This window comes from Apodemus sylvaticus, chromosome 15 (assembly GCF_947179515.1).
Source record: "Apodemus sylvaticus chromosome 15, mApoSyl1.1, whole genome shotgun sequence".
Classification (NCBI taxonomy): domain Eukaryota; kingdom Metazoa; phylum Chordata; class Mammalia; order Rodentia; family Muridae; genus Apodemus; species Apodemus sylvaticus.
In genome coordinates, this window is record NC_067486.1 from 71,299,151 (window position 1) to 71,316,365 (window position 17,215).

A 17,215-nucleotide genomic window follows, 5' to 3' on the forward strand; every position below is an offset into this window, starting at 1 on the left:
ACCCAGTATCACCAGTAGACATCAACTTAAATCTTATGTCATGCACAGAGAGAGACAGAGAAAGAGATACATACACACACACAATACATTCACATACATGCATTATATACATACATATATACATATACACACATACATGTACACACACACACATGCATGCATGTAAATAGGGGGAAAATAGGGGGAAAGGCCTTAGTACTGGGTTGGCAGAGTACTTATATTTACTCTCAAATGTATGACTTTACTCCTAATAGCTTGAAATAATTCAGCTGACCTTCAATGGGAGAATGGCAACAAACAGCAGCACTCTCTCAATATTCAGGATAGCTGAATAGACATGCTCAACACATGGGGAAGGAGAAATAGCTCGGCAGACAAGAGCACTCAGTGCTCTTGTAATGGACCCGGGTTTGGTTCTCTGAACATACATCAGGAAGCTCGCCATAACTCCAGTTCCAGCACATCTTTGCCTCTTTGGTCTCTACAGGCACATAAACTCACATAAGTGCACACATGGAGGCATACATTTTTAAAAACTAAATTAATAAATCTTTCTAAAAAATAAGAGTTTTTTTTATTTAAAAATGTAAGGGGGCGGCACAGAGATGCATCAGCGGTTAAGAGCACTGGTAGTTCTTCCAGAGGACCAGGGTTCGATTCCCAGCTCCCACATGGCAGCTCACAACTGCCCAACACCACCACACAGACAGAATACCAAAATAAATAAATCTTTAAAAATAAATAGAACAAGGAAATAGAATAAAAGGAAGGACCCAATATTTACTTCCCTTCTACAAAGAACAACCAGGGCGATGTCTGCAGAGCTGCATTTGCAGGCTGACGGCGGTGAGAAAGCACTGGGAACATTCACAACAGAGACGGCAGCCCAGTAAACTTCAGAGGCCTGGGACCACAGCAAGAGAAGCAGAACCCCAGCATCTGCCACCCCAGCTCTACAGTAGGAAGAAAGTGGTCTTCCTTTAGGAGGAATGAGAAGAAAGGGAGAGTCCCAGACAGCTCTATCCGCATGGATGCTACTTGATAGTCAGCTCCCAGGCCGTTTGGAGTAGTAACCTGAACTCTGCATAGTAGAGTAGAATTCTGCAAAGCCTGGCTTGGGAAAGGGTTCCTAGGGAAGGCTCAGGGTATGGTGATCAGCATCCATCTTGAGATCAAAAATTCCTGTATACTCCATCTCTTCTATTACACAAACACACCCTAGCATCCGCTCGGCAGATAGCTGACTCATGAACCTACCATGGCACAGCAGGGTAACTGTGTCTAACCTGCGGGATGCCCTGCTCTGAAGAGGTTTGGTGCTAGGAGATTGGAAGTGTTGCCTCTGAATACCAGGAGACCAACACACTTGCTTTCTGAGACCCAGAATATAGTTAGCCACATGTGGACTCTGGCCAGTGTCAGGACTGACACATGGTTCCCACAGCCCTTTCCCCAAGACCTGTATCCAGGAGCCTGTTCTGAAAAGGTGGGGAGCAGACCTCCATGATTCCCAGGCACATGTGTCATTGTCTTCTGTGAGGGCCCTGGGCAGCTCGGTGAGGCCAGGTGATACCTTAGCCATGTACTGCCAAACAGAACCTGCTGAGAAAAAAATTACTCATCTCTGTCTCTGGTCCCACTCACTGGCAGATACAATCCTTGAAGCAGCAAAGAGGAAAAACTCAAGTTCTTACTGCTGTCTGGCTGCCATCTGGTCCATTCTGAATCTAATGCCGTTAGGACTGGTCAGGAATACCCCAATAGGAGTGCAGTGGGTTCCACTATAAGAGTCCTGGCCACCATAAGTGGTACAGTAGGTTCCAGTCCTGGCCACCAGCCATAGGAGCCCTTGCCAGTAGCAGAATAGTTGGTTGGAACCATCACCATCTGTTGGGGCCACCACAGAACTAATAGGAGCAATCCTATACTGAGTACCCCGTGCCCTCTGCTGTAAAACACCACACCCATTGGAACTGCGGAGCACCATGGACTCTCACAGCACATGGAGAGTACAGGTCTGAGACTCTGCCACACTGTGGATTGTGCTCCAGCTCATAAACAATAGCCATGGAAGTTATAGGGAAACTACACTGCAGTACTTAACTAGTACCAAAATCAACATCACAGGACAAACTGACACTCCAAGATACATCTTCAGAAGAAAGATACTTACTAAGGCCACCCCTTCAAAATGGTAGAGACACTGACCCAGCAAATGCACACATCTCAAAATGGGGTACAAGCAATACAAAGAGGGGGTGACAGGATATTCCCCTAAAAGAACACAATCATTCTCTAGCAACAAATGTCTAAGAAATTAAAATGGATAAAACTCTCAAAAATGGTTATTAAAAGAAATCTCAATGAGATCTTCAAGAATATAGATTAACAGCTAAATGAAATTAGGCAGACACTGTAGGATAGAAAAGAGAACTCAGCAGAGAGACTCCGGCAGAAATCTTGGATGTGAGGAGGTCACTGAATCAACTAGAATAGAATTCCTGATAGCCTCCACCACTGGCAAGACGTGGTGGAAGAAACAGTACATGAATTTGAAAACTGTGCATGTGTCTCTCTCTCTGTGTGTGTGTGTGTGTGTGGCAGAATAACAGAAAAGATTAGCATTAAAGGCACAGAAAATCCATCCAATGAGAGAATTGCTAAGAACTTCCCTCAAATCTTGAGGAACATCCTTCTGCAAGACACTAATCTAAAACCTAACTCAAAGTTGGCCAAGGACCTGACTATCAGACTAGAAGTCATAGAAGATGTTTCATGGGAGGCATCTCAAGGCAAAGACAGAGATAATGATTTTCTGGATGGGATTCCCCAAAGCCAAGGAATCAACAAAAATAACCAAGTGTGATAACACAGAACTAAAACCTTCCAAAGAGTAAACACTGTGCAGCATGAATAGACAGCCCTCAGGATAGGAGAAAATGCTTGCAGACTATGTTTGGCAAGGAGGGGCTGCCATCCAGGATATATAAAGAATTGAAAAAACTCAGTCTTCAACAAAACAAATAAACGAAGTAAGCCAGACACAGAAAGGCAAGTGCGGCATATTCTTCCTCACGCAGAAACTTAAAAAGTTTGAAAGTTGAATAATGTTCTGTACTGACTGGGGATGGCACGGGAGGGAAGGGCTGGGTTTAACCAATGTTTACCCTGTCCGTATATAGAAATATAACGCTCTTGATATGTACAGTTCATACTTGTCAACAAAACCCAAAACAGGGAATTATGCTGAATGAAAAACAACAAAAGATGACCAAACAAAAGCAACGTCAGGTTTGTGATTCTACCCTGTGCTCTTCTTGAAATGAAAAAAAGGAGAAAGTTAGTGAATAAATGGTGTTCTCAGGGGTTACCACAGTGACGGGAGGAAAGATGGCATGGCCGCAGGATGGACACATGGGGGACCGCAGTGGTGACTTTGTAAGCTGATTGTAGAGACCAGTTGACTTCATGCCAGGTCTAAAGTCAAACGGGCAGTGAGTAACACATCTGAGATTCAATTTCAAGTCTATCTTCCTACGCCAATGTCATGCTCCATTATGCCACTGAATATAATTAATAATTAATCAAAGGAGATGTGGCTAACAGCCATGGCATCTTTTCCTCTTCTCAGACATCCGTTAGAGGGCGAAGCTTCAAAGTACAGATATATCTACTCCATCTACATGTGCATATAATGAACACGTGGATCCTTTCTCAGGAATCCCTATCTCTCCCCTCACCAGAGGCCTTTCCTGGTGATGCAAGACCCATCTACATGCCCTCCAGAACCACACATTAGGCAAAGAGCTGCGAAGATTTACCTGACAGCTCACAGGCTGTTACAGAACCATGTAGTGTACAATGAGGGTCGGCAATGAACATAGGCACTCAATATTGTCCAAGAATTTCATTTTTTTCAATTATGAAAACGGACTGTTCTGTTTATCGTACCACCTCAGATGCATCTGGGCATGCGTCAAAAGAAATAAGTGTACTTCACAGAGACGGTTATAGGGACATTTCATGAGTGCTATTTGTGTCTATGAGGCCGCCAGTATTGCAGGATACCCACAAGAGCGTTTCGATGACTACCTCCAAGATTATTCCTGGAAGTGTGAAACATAGCCACTACTGATCACTGGCTTCCCATCCTTCAAGAGCCTCCCAGTTCAATTTGGATAGGTTCCTATTTCCATCCACAGCAGTGCTACACTGAGAGGCGAGGCTTCTGCGAAGTTGTGTGTCTAGACTGTCTTGCACTCAGATCCTGGAGCATTATGGGGATGTAATCCAGAATTTACCCTGCACCTGAGAGCTTTCGCTCTGGGACAAATTCATCATAAATCACAGCATCAAAATGACGCTAGGGTTTGTTTCTTCCTAGGCTCCGCGGTACTGACTCCATCTTAATTTTGCCTGGATCTTGGCTCGCTCTCTCTCACCCCACCAGCTCTCAGTCTGCCATAACGACACCTTCTGAGTTCCCTGGAGCCGTTTTCCCCTCACCCATTCCTTTCCTGAACCTGCGTCAATAACTGGTGTCTGGGGACGGGCTCTACTTTCCCAGATGGAGGGCTGGTTCTTGTTTATCTCTAGACATTTCGTTCCTAGCAAATAGAGTCACCTACCTAGTGAATGTGAAATGACTACAGGAACCGAGATCTGTTGACGGTTTTCCAGAACACAAGACATAATATTAGTACTAAATGCTACGATAATATCACTATCCATCGTTCGAGGATCTAAGACAATATGGTCACTTTGGTAGTCACTTCAGCGAGCTGAGAAGTCTGCTCTGCCGAGCAGATTGAGCTTCTGTTTAGCCACTCAACAGTTTCCCAACCTTGGAAAGCAGGGTCTTTTGTTTCCTGGCTCCCCATTTATAAAAAAGAGGCTGTTGAATTTTAGTTAGCTACTGTTTCACCTCTGAACTTTCCCACGACAGATAAAAAGGAGGTTGCCTAGCGCCTAGAGCACATCCCTTCCCTTCCCCAACGCACCTCCCTGCTCCAGCTGGGCTGTCTTACTGCCCCGGAGGCAGTGGCGGGCTTCCCTGGTTCTCCAGTGGCTCTCTGCGGCGCCTCTAGCAGACCCTGGGTGACTCCATCCGCACCGCCCTAAGGCCAAGGCCACCGCCAAGGCCACCACAGCCTCCCTCCGCTGCGTCAACGCCAGCGACCGCGCGCCGCGCCACCTCGGCTCCTTCCGCGGGTTCCTGGCGCGCGCCTGCCAGACTGCACCGCGGGTCCCTGACGCCGACCCTTATTCTTGGGAGCTCGGCCCAGACCTCCTCCCTTCCCGACACCCCAGATCCTCCATGCAAGCCCCAGGCTTGGAATCCCCGGATTCTCCGTGCATACAAGCTTGATCCCCACCCCCAGAACCTCCGTGCCACGGCAGGCCTGGGCCCCCCAAATCCTAGGCACCCTCTAGAGATCAAGGCTCCCCATCTCTGCTAGTCCCCAGCCTGCTTGGGGAGTCCCTACCTTGGAGACCGGTCACCTGACACTGAAGCCCTCAAGCTGGCTGAAGCAGACACACAAACCGCCTGCTCACAGCTCAGCCCCAGCCTAGTGCCTGCTTGATTTCTTTCTCCCAGCAACCGGGACCTTCCTGCTACAAACTTTTGTGGTAACAGGCTCTGGCCATGCTAGACTAGCTTATCTTGTCCGGCAGGGTGCTATAGTTTTAAGGATGGCTTGTCTTGTTGTGCAGAGCCCAGAAATGTTTTAGGTAGAATCATCATGGACATACAAGATTCCAGGTCCAAGCTAGGCATGGCTTGCTTATAGGCTAAACATGGTTTTATTTTTCTCCCCTCTGCTCTGCACTCCAAAGAAACATCTTGGTCTTTGACTCAACCAAGAGTGGGATATGTGTTGCTTTAGAAAAACCCGTGACTCTCATACACTCCTGAGTGGGTGCCCACAAAATAGCCCTTTTTAGAATGACCCAGAACCTGGGACGATAGAAGACACACTGACTAGCTACTTGGGCAAAAGTAAGTGTGGGAGAGGGGACGGGAAGAAGGAGGAGGAGGAGAAGGAGGAGGAGGAGGAGGAGGAGGAGGAGGAGGAGGAGGAGGAGGAGGAGGAGGAAGAGGAGGTAGGGCAAATGGGGATCCTCCATCCCTAGATCTCTGATGCTTTCTTCCCAAGTGGGAAATGACCTAGCTTGGGATGGGATAGAGCAGGTCTTCACAAAGGACCAGAGGCAGAGTTCCCTCCCTTGCCCTGCCCGGAAAAGTCCTGGATCTAGACAGAATAGGCTCCTTTCTCAGCTTGACCCCTGACTCATGACTCAGCGATCCTGCCTTTTTAGGCCAGATAGACCAGCCAGGCCAAGACTTCAGTAAAACAGCCACTGAGGTTAAAAATAGAGCTGTGGCTGGTGAGGATCCTCTTTCTCCTGGCTTAACAAAGTCAAGGGCCCAGGAACTCCAGCCAGCTAAGTAGGGAGGGCTGGGCAGACTGCTTAGCAATTTACTGAGAGCTACACGGGCTTTGCTAAAACTCATCATAGTCTAGATTTGTGCACTGGCAGACATGGGATTTCAACCAAAAAAACACCGTACACAAGTTTACAAGCTGCTAGGTTTGAAGTGTTGGTCACATGAGGGAAATCTCTACTAGGCGACTGCTTTCTTATACACTGTAATTGTCTTCAGACATTCCAGAAGAGGGTGTCAGATCTCATGAGGGGTGGTTGTGAGCCACCATGTGGTTGCTGGGATTTGAACTCAGGACCTTCGGAAGAGCAGTCAGTGCTTTTAAGGCAGCTGCTTTCATAAAGGTTGTGGATGTGACTGGTTTCTGGGATCTGCAGCTCATGGTCACGCACGACACCTTCTAAACAGAGCACACCAAAAGTCATCAGAAGCATCTGGATCCTTCAAATGGCGTTGCGGGGAAAGAAATACTTGGGAGGTTGTAGGTGTGTTCTTCATGAGTTAGTATTCTTTCCAAACCTCCCATTAACTGCATATTTAATTATAAACTGAATCCGATATGCCCTTCAGAACCTTTCCCTAAGGAAACACATAAACATGTATTTCCCTGCATTCCTTAGCCATTCCAATTGAGCCATCACACAAGGAGGTGGTGTATGATTTTATCCAGGAGAGTTAGCATGAGCGTTTAGAAAGCCATCCTGCTTATGAGCTAAATTTATTACGTTTGCCAGGTTAATCTGTTTTCTCTAATCGGACACTTAATCATCCAGTCTCCTTCTGGCATTATGGATTCATGGATGTCAACCGAGGAGAGTTGCTCAGTCAGGGCAAGATGATAAATTATCGCTTCATTGTGGGGGTATTTGTGACTAAATGCCTCATAATAGAATTAAGATGAAATAAATCTCATAATTTTAGTTCTAGATCCATGCCAGGTGTGTGTGTGTGGAATGCATCTGGCCCAAAGTGAAAGCAATCCTACCACGGAATGGAATTACAGGTGAGAAAAACCTTTGTGTACAGGACAGTTTTTCCTTCACCTATACGGTGGGAGATGGGAGAGGCTTGGCCACTCCCTGGTACTATCTGGGTGAGCGTCATAGAATTATCATTTCCATAAAGCCAGGGTGAGCCCCGGAGCATGAATGGCAATATCTGTCTACATCTAGAGCTGTCATCCTGGAATCTCAAAAGCTATAACTATGCCGAGTACAGATGTTATATTTCACCCAAATAACCAGCTATTTGTTGGTCTTGTTTGGTTTGGTTTGGTTTGGTTTTTGTTTTGCTTTTAGAGTCAGACCCTAGTTGGGTTGGAAAGGTTGAAACATTGAAATAACTGTAAGGGATACAATTTCATCACATCTTTTATTAAATAAATGCTGATTCCATATCTAAGCCACAACTCTGGGGGAGAATAATCTTCATTCTTTGACTTTTTAACATATGGCAACAAAACCAATTGACATGTATGGCATTTGGGAGACTGCCAACCAACCATACACATGCCACACACATGTATTGTGTGTGTGCTTCTTATACTTAGCAAAAAATATTCTCATTGTTTTGTGTCTCTTGGACCTCCTAACACACCTCTAGCTCCTTGGGTTCCGGCTGTTGCTCAGACACATGAATCTCTGAGCTTAGAATCTCCTGGGGTATAATACTGGCCAGACTTCCTAATTGCGAGTTTTCCTAGAGCCAGAGTCCCTCTTCCATTGTAGAGCAAAATCAAAATCTCACACTGATTTATTTATGTAATGATTCTGGAATTTGAGCCAAGCCTCACCCAGGACAAAACACATGTATCACCCCTGAGCTATAGCAGGATTCTACAGCCTTGCCTTTGTATTAAAACACTAAACATGTTAACAATGTTAACTTGGATATTTTTAAGTAGAAGAGAAGATTTGAAGTGTTTTTCCCACAAAGAAAGAAATGAATGATATTGTAGTAAATATTTAATATTAATTGGGGATTTCTACCCTACCATTTAGTCCCCAGATATAAGACACAAAATCTTTGTATTTATGATAAAGCTTTAAAGCACTAGAGCTGGGCAGAATCTCCCCTCTATGCTATCTTGTCTCCTTCTATGCCAATAACCCTGAGATATGACTTTGCCTTGTTCTACCTGGGCCACTCTTATGCCTACCCTTATGATCAGTTCTCAGGATCCCTTACCCCATGGGGTCTTATCCTCTCTCCATCTTCTCCCTCTTCTCGTGTGGTGTTACCTCAGACCCCAAGCCAGGGAACTGAATCTCTGCCTACTTCTCTTCTGCCCAGTTATGGGCTGTAGACATCATTTAGTCAAATCGTTTTAAATGAAGGAGCAAAGTTACATAGCATCACTTAGTGTACATGAGGATTCCGTCATCCCTGAGGTAACTAGATCTTGGGGAACAGTATTTAACATTGCGATGTATAACAACAGACCAAACCTCAACAGAATGATTGATTATTACACAATAAACCAATGATTGAGTATTATACAATACAACTCATTTGATTATTATACAATGTATGAATGTATTAAAACCTTACTGTGCACTCCACAAATATGTTTAAGTATTTGTCCATTAAAAACGTGATACAAAAAAAGCTAGAAGCTGGGGTAAACTAAAAGATCTCAATAAGTAAGTTAAAATGAATAAACACTATATACTGAAAAAAATTCTTCTCAAAATAAAAAGGCTTGCACAAATATAAGGTAAATAAGAGCTGGCTTGAAGCATGGTCCTTGTGATGACCTCATGCCTTATACAGATAGTTTCTGGGTGTAGATAGTGACTGCCGGTTTCATGATCACATGAGTTAAGACAGTCATTTAAACAGTTCAAACCCCACCCCTCTCCCTTCAAATGATGCTGTGAAAGTCGAAGCTTTCTCTCTGGCTTCAGACATCAAGGGAAGGACTGCTCAGCATGCAAATCTCTCTCCTCCTCAGTCTATGTTGTAAGCTCTGGGCCTTGATGATCTAGACATCTGTGTGTTTACTTATTCCTGGTTCTGATGTCTTTGAGACCGCTGTTTTCCAAGGTTAGGCTGGTGGGAAATGGCTAAGTTAATCATTTGTTAAATTGGCTAACTGAGTCAATTCTCAGGGGCAGTCAAGCGCTGGCTACCAAACAGGGAGATTTCATGAAATCTTTACTTGGAGGTAAAGAGACAATCAACATATGGCAGAGAAGGATATGGGTGCACCGACTATAGAAGTGGCATGCATTCTGGGGAAACCCCTGGACAGTACAATGGGGAAGCTCAAGTTCTAATCCCAGGTCTGTCCCTCACTGACAGTAGGACAGGAGCACATTCCTCAGGTCTACTGAACTTAGGCAACATTGAAATGGGGAAAATCATGACATAGCTTACCATCTTCCCAATTTGACAATGAATCTTAAAAATATAAAAAACTTAACGTATTGAAATGGGGAAAATCATGACATAGCTTACCATCTTCCCAATTTGACAATGAATCTTAAAAATATAAAAAACTTAACGTATGTAAGAAAACTATAGTTGCTCAATAAAACGACCCATTGGTAGCCTTGAAAATAATGCTTACCTTTCATCATTTATTGAAAGAAAAACATCATATATATGTATACATATATGTGTATACACACACACACACACACACACACACACACACATTATGTTCCTGCTTCTGTTCTTTCTTTGCCTCTTTTCAGTTTAAAATATGGAATAAGCTGTCTTCCTTATCAAGTATACCATTTATATACTATAAATATGTCACTTAAAAGGTATATTGACAACGCAGTTAACCTTTTTTGTCTTTTATTGGTCTTATAAATAAAAGCACGCCATTGAAAGAATGCCACAGATGGGGATGTAGACTTGAGCCAAGGGGAAAATCATTCCAGGCAGCAGGAAAAAGGTAATTTTGACTGGTCCTCTATAAAATCCAAATTTCTGCACAAAATCTTAAAGCGTGAGTGTTTACAGGACTCTTGGTGACAAGAAAAGCAATAGTAAAATGTGCTGTGCGTTGGCACTAAAATTCATGTATCCGTGGAAACCTGTGAAGTTCCCTTGCGCATGCGCTCACAGCCTCCAGTATTAATCCTTGGGCTGAGGGGATCAGGGTGTTACTGCACTATGGCGGGCTGACAGATTGCTGAGAGCTACTTGCACAGGCATGTATCAGCTTGTTTTCCTCCTTGGAGATTTCAGACATCAGTAAGAAAAAAAAACCATGTTTGTCTACACATGCTTATATCCTAGAATACACTGTATTCAGCTGAGTTTTAATCATTAAGCCTTTGACAAGCCAGCAGTAGTCCTCCTCCCACCATCTTTGGCCACATCAGAACTCCTCAGAAGTTTCCGTGAACAGATGTGCATGTTTCTTGCATGATGGATGAAAATACCACAAATTTTATCACGCTGATTATTATTGGTGATTTAAATTCGAACCTAGCCAGTGATTCCTGTATATTGCTTTCAAAACAAACTGCACAGAAATACCAGAGGGTGGGATGGTCAGAGCATCACTTGCAGCAAATTAAATTATTTTTTAATTTATTAAAAAAAAATAAGGATCAAGCTTCTTCTAATGAGGTAAAGCGATGTTATTCACAAAAGCCTAGTTTCATGGTGACATATTTTCCCCATTACCCTTCCATTGCCAAGTCCTGGATGCTTTTTTCCAATGACTTGGAGATGATTGACACAGGAAAACAGATGTGAAATTGTTAGTGGGCCTCTAAAATACTATGTTTTATCCTCTCTGAAACTTGTTTGAATATTCAGTCTTCTAATAGAGCGTTGCCCAGTGTGGTGGCCGTTGGTCACACACAGCACCTCAGATGTGCCTGGCACATGTGTGAGATAATACTGAATGTGCTGGGTTAACCACAGCATGCTACTTGCTATGGGTTGGCTAGGAATTGTACTATCAGCTCAGGTATTGAAGTCTTGATATCTAGCTATGCCTCCTTTTGAAAAGGTGATGGTAACTTTTGAAGGTGGGACCTGGCTCCAGGAAAGTAGGCTTCTGGGAATGGACTTAGAGGTGGGTCCTTGTGTCTACCCTTTCCAGTCTCATTTCTAACCACCACGAGGGAGCAGATACTCTACCTGCCCTTTGGCCGTGCATGACCCTCCATCAGAGGGCCAGAGACAACAGAGTGGGTTGGCAAGGGTAGTAGATTGAAGCCTCTCAAACTTGAGAGAAAAAAATGTAGCTTTCTCCCTTTTAAATAGTCTTGCTCATGTGTTGGCTAGTTTCATGTCAATGTGACACCAGCTAGAGTTATTTTGGAAGAGGGAGTCTTGATGGAGAAAATACCTCCAATAAGATTTGACTGTAGGCAAGTCAAGATTTGTCTGTAGTGCACGTTACTCATTAATGATTGATGTTATGGGCCCAGCTCACTGGGGGGTGGTGTCATCTCTGGACTGGTAGGTGGTCCTGGGTTCTATTAGAAAGCAGACTGAGTAAGCCATGAGGAGCAAGCCAGTAAATAGTACTCCTCCATGGCCTCTGCATCAGCTCCTGCCTCCAGGTATCTTCTCTGCTTGAGTTCCTACCCTAAATTCCCTCAGTGATGGACTGTGATGTGGAACTATAAGCTTTGAAAAAGCCTTTTACTCCCCAAGTTGTTTGTGGTCATTTATCACAGAAATAATAACCCTAATAACAATGATGAGTTAATAATCATCATAATGATATAATAGGAGTAAAACAACAGGAGTTTATCACAGCAATAGAAACTCCAACAAAGACAGAAATTGGTACCAAGTCACAGGGTATTGCTGTGACAGGCCTGACCATATGCTTTTGGAAGGATTATGGAAGGACTTTGGAACTTTGCGCTAGAAAAGATCTTAAGTGTTCAGAGCTTATGAGCTGTTGTGTGGAGTTAGAAGATACTGCTGGGAGCAGTTCAGACAATGAAAGCCTGGCTTGTGGAGTGTCAGGTGAAGAATCTCTTAAAACCTTTATCAAGACCATTGATATTTTGAATTAAGAAGCACTAAAATGAAAGCTTTGCTTTATTGGGACAATTGAGGCTGGTTAGCCAGAATCAAGAAATTAGTTGTGATTAAGAGTAAACTGTCCTTTTTGAAGTAAATTCTTCTGGGGGTATTTCCTCAGGGTTAGCACACAGAAGCTGTGGTTGAGAGGGAGATGGGCTTCTAGAAAATAAAAAATGAGTTAAACCTTTTCTTACACCAGGAGGGAAAAGCCAGAGCACAGGTATGTTCTCATGTGGGCAGCCAAACTTGGTAATTTAAAACAGTTGCCCAGGCGGTGCTGATTTCGAAGACCTGAAGAGGTCATGGAGAGCCCCTCAGGCTTGGGACCATGCGAGTCCAGGAGAGGCCACTAGTGAATGAGCTGTGTTGACGTAGAAGCCCTAGAGTTGAAGGTGTCATGGAGAGACGCCAGAGTCTGCCTGGTTACAATGGAGACAGCAGCATTTTGAAGATATCAGTAGGGATGACCACTAAGGACAGCAGCAGCTGCGGACTAGAGCTGCCCTGGACCTCAAACATAAGCTATATATGTGGCACATGGCAGAGGCGGAGAGATGGAGCCCTCTGTAACCCAAGAGGTTCCCAGAGGTCAAGTCTTGAACTTTTTATAATGTTTAATTTTGGTTTTGCTTCGTTCAGTATATTACTGTGCCCCTGTTTTTCCCTTTTGAAGTAAGAAAGTGTTTAACTTATTTTTTATTTCATAGGAGCCCAGAGTTAGAGGGCTTTAAACTTTTAGAGAGACATTGGATATTTTAGAGAACCTGCAAACTTCTAAAAAGAGACCTATGTTGAAAAAGAGAGTGAATGAACTTTTAAAGCATTTGAAATTTTAAAGTCTGTGATACTTTCAAATTTATTTGTGTCTTATATTATGGTATGAATATTAATATGAGTTCTTGGGGATGAACAAGAAATGAAAAGTTGCAGTTTAATAGTGATATCTGCGTGTGTGTCAAATTGACAAGGTACCCATTGCATTGGTTAATTTTATGTCACCTTAACACAAGCTTAGAACTTGGGAAGAAGAGCTCTCAGTTGGAAAAATGTGAGATTTGCCTGTGGATGACTCTCTAGTGCATTTTATCAGCTAATGATTGATGGGGGAGTATTGCCTGGCTCACTAAGGTCAAAGTCTGAGTTGCCAGAAAGCCCTGAGCTTGGTGCAAAATGGCAGGCTCTCTTTACCAGCAGGGCTTCTCCTTCTTTGACCTCGTCTGGGGAGTCCGAAACCCCATGCCCTCTACCTGTGGAATGTCATGAAGCCCTGGCTAGATTATAGGTTCAGCTTCCTTTCTCCTGAGAAGAGTCCATTCAGAAAGCACCTGAGATTCCTGGAATGCTTCCCCAATGCGAATGAGGCATCCCAGTACCTTAGCCTTCAGCCAGTGGCCTTTTCCCGTGGATATACTATTTGCATCCCCAAAACTATACAATCCTTGATTCACCCAGAGTAAAGTTGATCTCTCTCCTCAAAACAGCTTCCAGAATGTGTTGCCATTTCCATTCATACTCACGGGACATCTGAGCCCTGTTTGTAGACCCTGCTCCCTTCACCCTCTAGGGTTGGTGGCCAATAAACCCCAGAAGAAGAGAGACTCACAGGTCAGAGCCCAGCATACTGAGGCTGGTGACAGTTCTGGGCTGGTGTTCCTGGATGTTAAGGAACATCTTGTGGCTAAAAAAGCCATGAGAAGCAAGCTAGTAAGCAGCACTCCTCCGTGGCCTCTGTATCAGCCTCTGCAGGTTCCTGCCCTGCCTGAGTTCCTGCTTTGACTTTCCTACAATGATAGGCTGGGACACGGAACTGTATGCTGAAATAGGTCTTTCTTTCCCACGCTGCGTTTTTTGCCATGGTGTTTATCACAGTCATGCAGACACTTGCAGGATCGTGAAAGGCACCCTGGTTCCTGGTTGAGTGAAGGCTAGAAACCCTGGTAACCCTGAAGGGATGGTAGGCGTTTCGCCTGTTCCCGGGCACCAGGCTCCTGTCACTAGCCACAGCCCTCTGTAGATTTGTGCCCATCAGTCACCTAAGGGCAATGGCCCACGCACCTCCAAATGTAGAGGATGTGACCACAGGTCACCAAGACAGATCTCTATTTTAATGAGGTACCTAAAGGCCTGGAGACTTAGCTCATAAACTCTCCTTCCCAGACACTTCTCCCTGAAAAAAGGTATTTAACCTCAGGCTCGCCCTGAGAAGTGGGGTATGGTTTTGCTATACTAAATGTCTTGAAAATCAAGGACTATCTCTTTTTATTGGGATCCACTCTGGGGAGCCAAGGAGAAGGCCTTCACCTATATAGGCCGGGCACCTATAGAGCCGCCATCTAATTTCCCATAGAAGGCCTCTCTGTGCTTCCAGTCATGGTAGCCACCAATCTCAAGCCCACCCACAAGCCAATGACTCCCCTGAACCCCAGCAGGATCCAGCCAGAGTTCCCCTCTTTTCCCCTCAGCCCTGGGCTAGATCCAGCCCATAGGCCCCAACTCTATTCTCCGCTCTTCTGAGGCTCCCAGTGGTACCTGGGTGTCTAAGAGCCTGCGAACCAGACAGCCCTGTCTCACTGCAGGCCCGGGAAACCCTGAGCCAGCTCCAGCTGTTTAGCTCCTCAGACCGGTCTTCCCCACCTCCCCAAGCAGTGTCCCAGGGCTTCCCTACAGCCTGACACCCACCCAGTGACAGCAAGGGGCAAGCTTGGTCAAATGTCCCTTGTCCCACCTCCCCAAGTGGCTGAGCCCTGTGGCAGAGCAGACACAGGACCCAGAACACTACAAACACTGATAAAGTTAGTGTGTCATTGACACCACCGTGACACTAGCACAGCACTTGCAACTGTTTAAAACATCTTAATAACTCTATAAATTATTTAAGCATTTATGGGACTGGCATTGTGTGGCTCCTTCATAGTGCATAGCTTTGCAGTGGCTGCCCAGAGCTTTCAAAAAGGCCTTATTTGTGCTTATCTTTATCTTTAATGCGGAGTGCATGCAGTGTGCATAGTCTTGCACATGACTCAATGTTATGCTGGTTTCTTTTTGCCCAGACACAATTCTCCATGCCAAAGTCCAATCGACAAATCTCTCTTCTGTCATCCTTGCTGTCTGAGAGCCACTGAGGCAAGGTATGGGGCATGACCCCGCCCACTGAAGACCTGCATGCACAGGGAAATCAGGGAATATGTAGCAAGTGCCTAGGAAGGTCTTGCTGTCTGGGAAGTGTCTTGTTGGGACACATTCAGCCACTGCCCTGGAAGACTGATGGTAAAGTAGCGCAGGGGGCTCTGCATTCTAATCTGGACTCAGATGAATGGCCTTCATGACTTTAATCCAACGAGATCTTTAGGAGTTCAATTTCATTCTATCCTGATTAATATTTTAATGAAGCTTAATAATCAAGTGAATGTTGCAGATAAAGCTTTTGTCCAAATGTTTAGTGTATTTAGTTCCAGTGTTTCTGTTCGAGCGGTTAGACTCGGCAGAGAATATCAGAGAACTAACACTAGTTTCGCTTGGGCTGAATGAATACGTTGAGCTGTATCAGAAGACACATCAAGGGAGGAGAGTCTTTGTTTTCAGCTGTTAAGGAAGGTGGAGCCCTGCCTTGCAGGCCCTTTGTGTGAGTGGATTCTCATTCCTCAGAAGAATGCAGCCAGTTCTCCTTCTCCCGGCTCTCCTCCCTTCCACCTCTTTCCGGGCACTCTTACTTCCTGCCGTATTTTCCAAATGTTGCTGACTATTCCCTTACCCCTGAGTCATTCATATCCAGTAGTCAGAAGGCTTCTGCTTAATTTCAAAAACAGCACTGCTCCCCGCACCAACCCTCCAACGACAGCGGTCCAGTCTCCAATCTCCGCCAGTTTCCAAGCCTCTGAGGTCCGGTCCCAGGACCTCTTTTACCTCCTTCACTTTCCTGTTGCTCTAGCTTGGCCCCTCTGCTTCTGGAATCCACAGTGTTTGTTTCCCCTCCAGAATTGTGTCTGCTGTTCCTCAGAGCACTTTCTCCTTCCTGTCCCCAGAAGAGCCACCTTCCGGATCTTCCAAGTCTCTCAAATGTCACACCTTAGTTAGACTTTCTCTAACCAATCTATACAAACTATCACACTACTCTCACACTGGCTTACGTTAACGGTTTTTACTCTGAACCCTGCCTGATACACATTGATTATCATCTGCTCTTTCCACTATTAGAACGGAGCTCCTCACACACAGGGACATGATTTGTGCCTTATAGAAAGAGCACCATGTGTGGTACACAATGAGCAGATGTTAAGTGACTACTTCTGCAAGTGAGTGATACAAAATCCTCTGTCAGTTCCTCAGCAATTTCCCAGACTGTCTCCTCCTTGAGGCAAAAGGGGTGCTGAAGATCCCACTGCCCTGTGCTCACATGCTTTCAGGGAAGGGAATCAGTAGGCATGGGTCTTTCCCCACAAGTATTTCTCATTTAAATGAAGGTAAAACCTTTCCTAGAATGAGTTCCCCAGAAGACTTCCCTTTACACTGTATTGAGTAGAACTGAGTCAAGGGGCTGTCCCTACCTACAAGAGAGCTGGGTGTGTATTTGATTTCCTAGTCTGCAGAGAGCAAGACATGCAGATGAGAAAAGTAAGATTAATAAAATGAGGATGTCAATAAAATGCCAGGACCACGGACAGCACCCTGCTGCAGCCCTCCCGTGGAGGTTCAGTAACCCAGATCTCAGGACTTTGCCATCCGTCAATGCTCTGCCTTTTTCTGCCCTTCACATTTTCA

General features: G+C 44.9%; 1 protein-coding gene across 3 annotated transcripts in view; it reads right to left on the reverse strand.

Annotated features, from left to right (window-relative positions):
- Positions 1 to 16,479, reverse strand: part of Plaat1 (phospholipase A and acyltransferase 1) — a 29,236-nt gene extending 12,757 nt beyond the window's left edge. Inside the window, exon 1 of one of the 3 annotated variants that reach the window (XM_052158022.1) lies at positions 5,487 to 5,559. The gene's annotated coding sequence lies outside the window, so the exon portion shown is untranslated. Of the gene's footprint in view, positions 1 to 5,000; positions 5,170 to 5,486; positions 5,560 to 16,360 lie in introns of those variants that run through there. The other 2 variants (XM_052158020.1, XM_052158021.1) reach the window with 2 other exon arrangements.
- Positions 16,480 to 17,215: the final 736 nt, after the last annotated feature.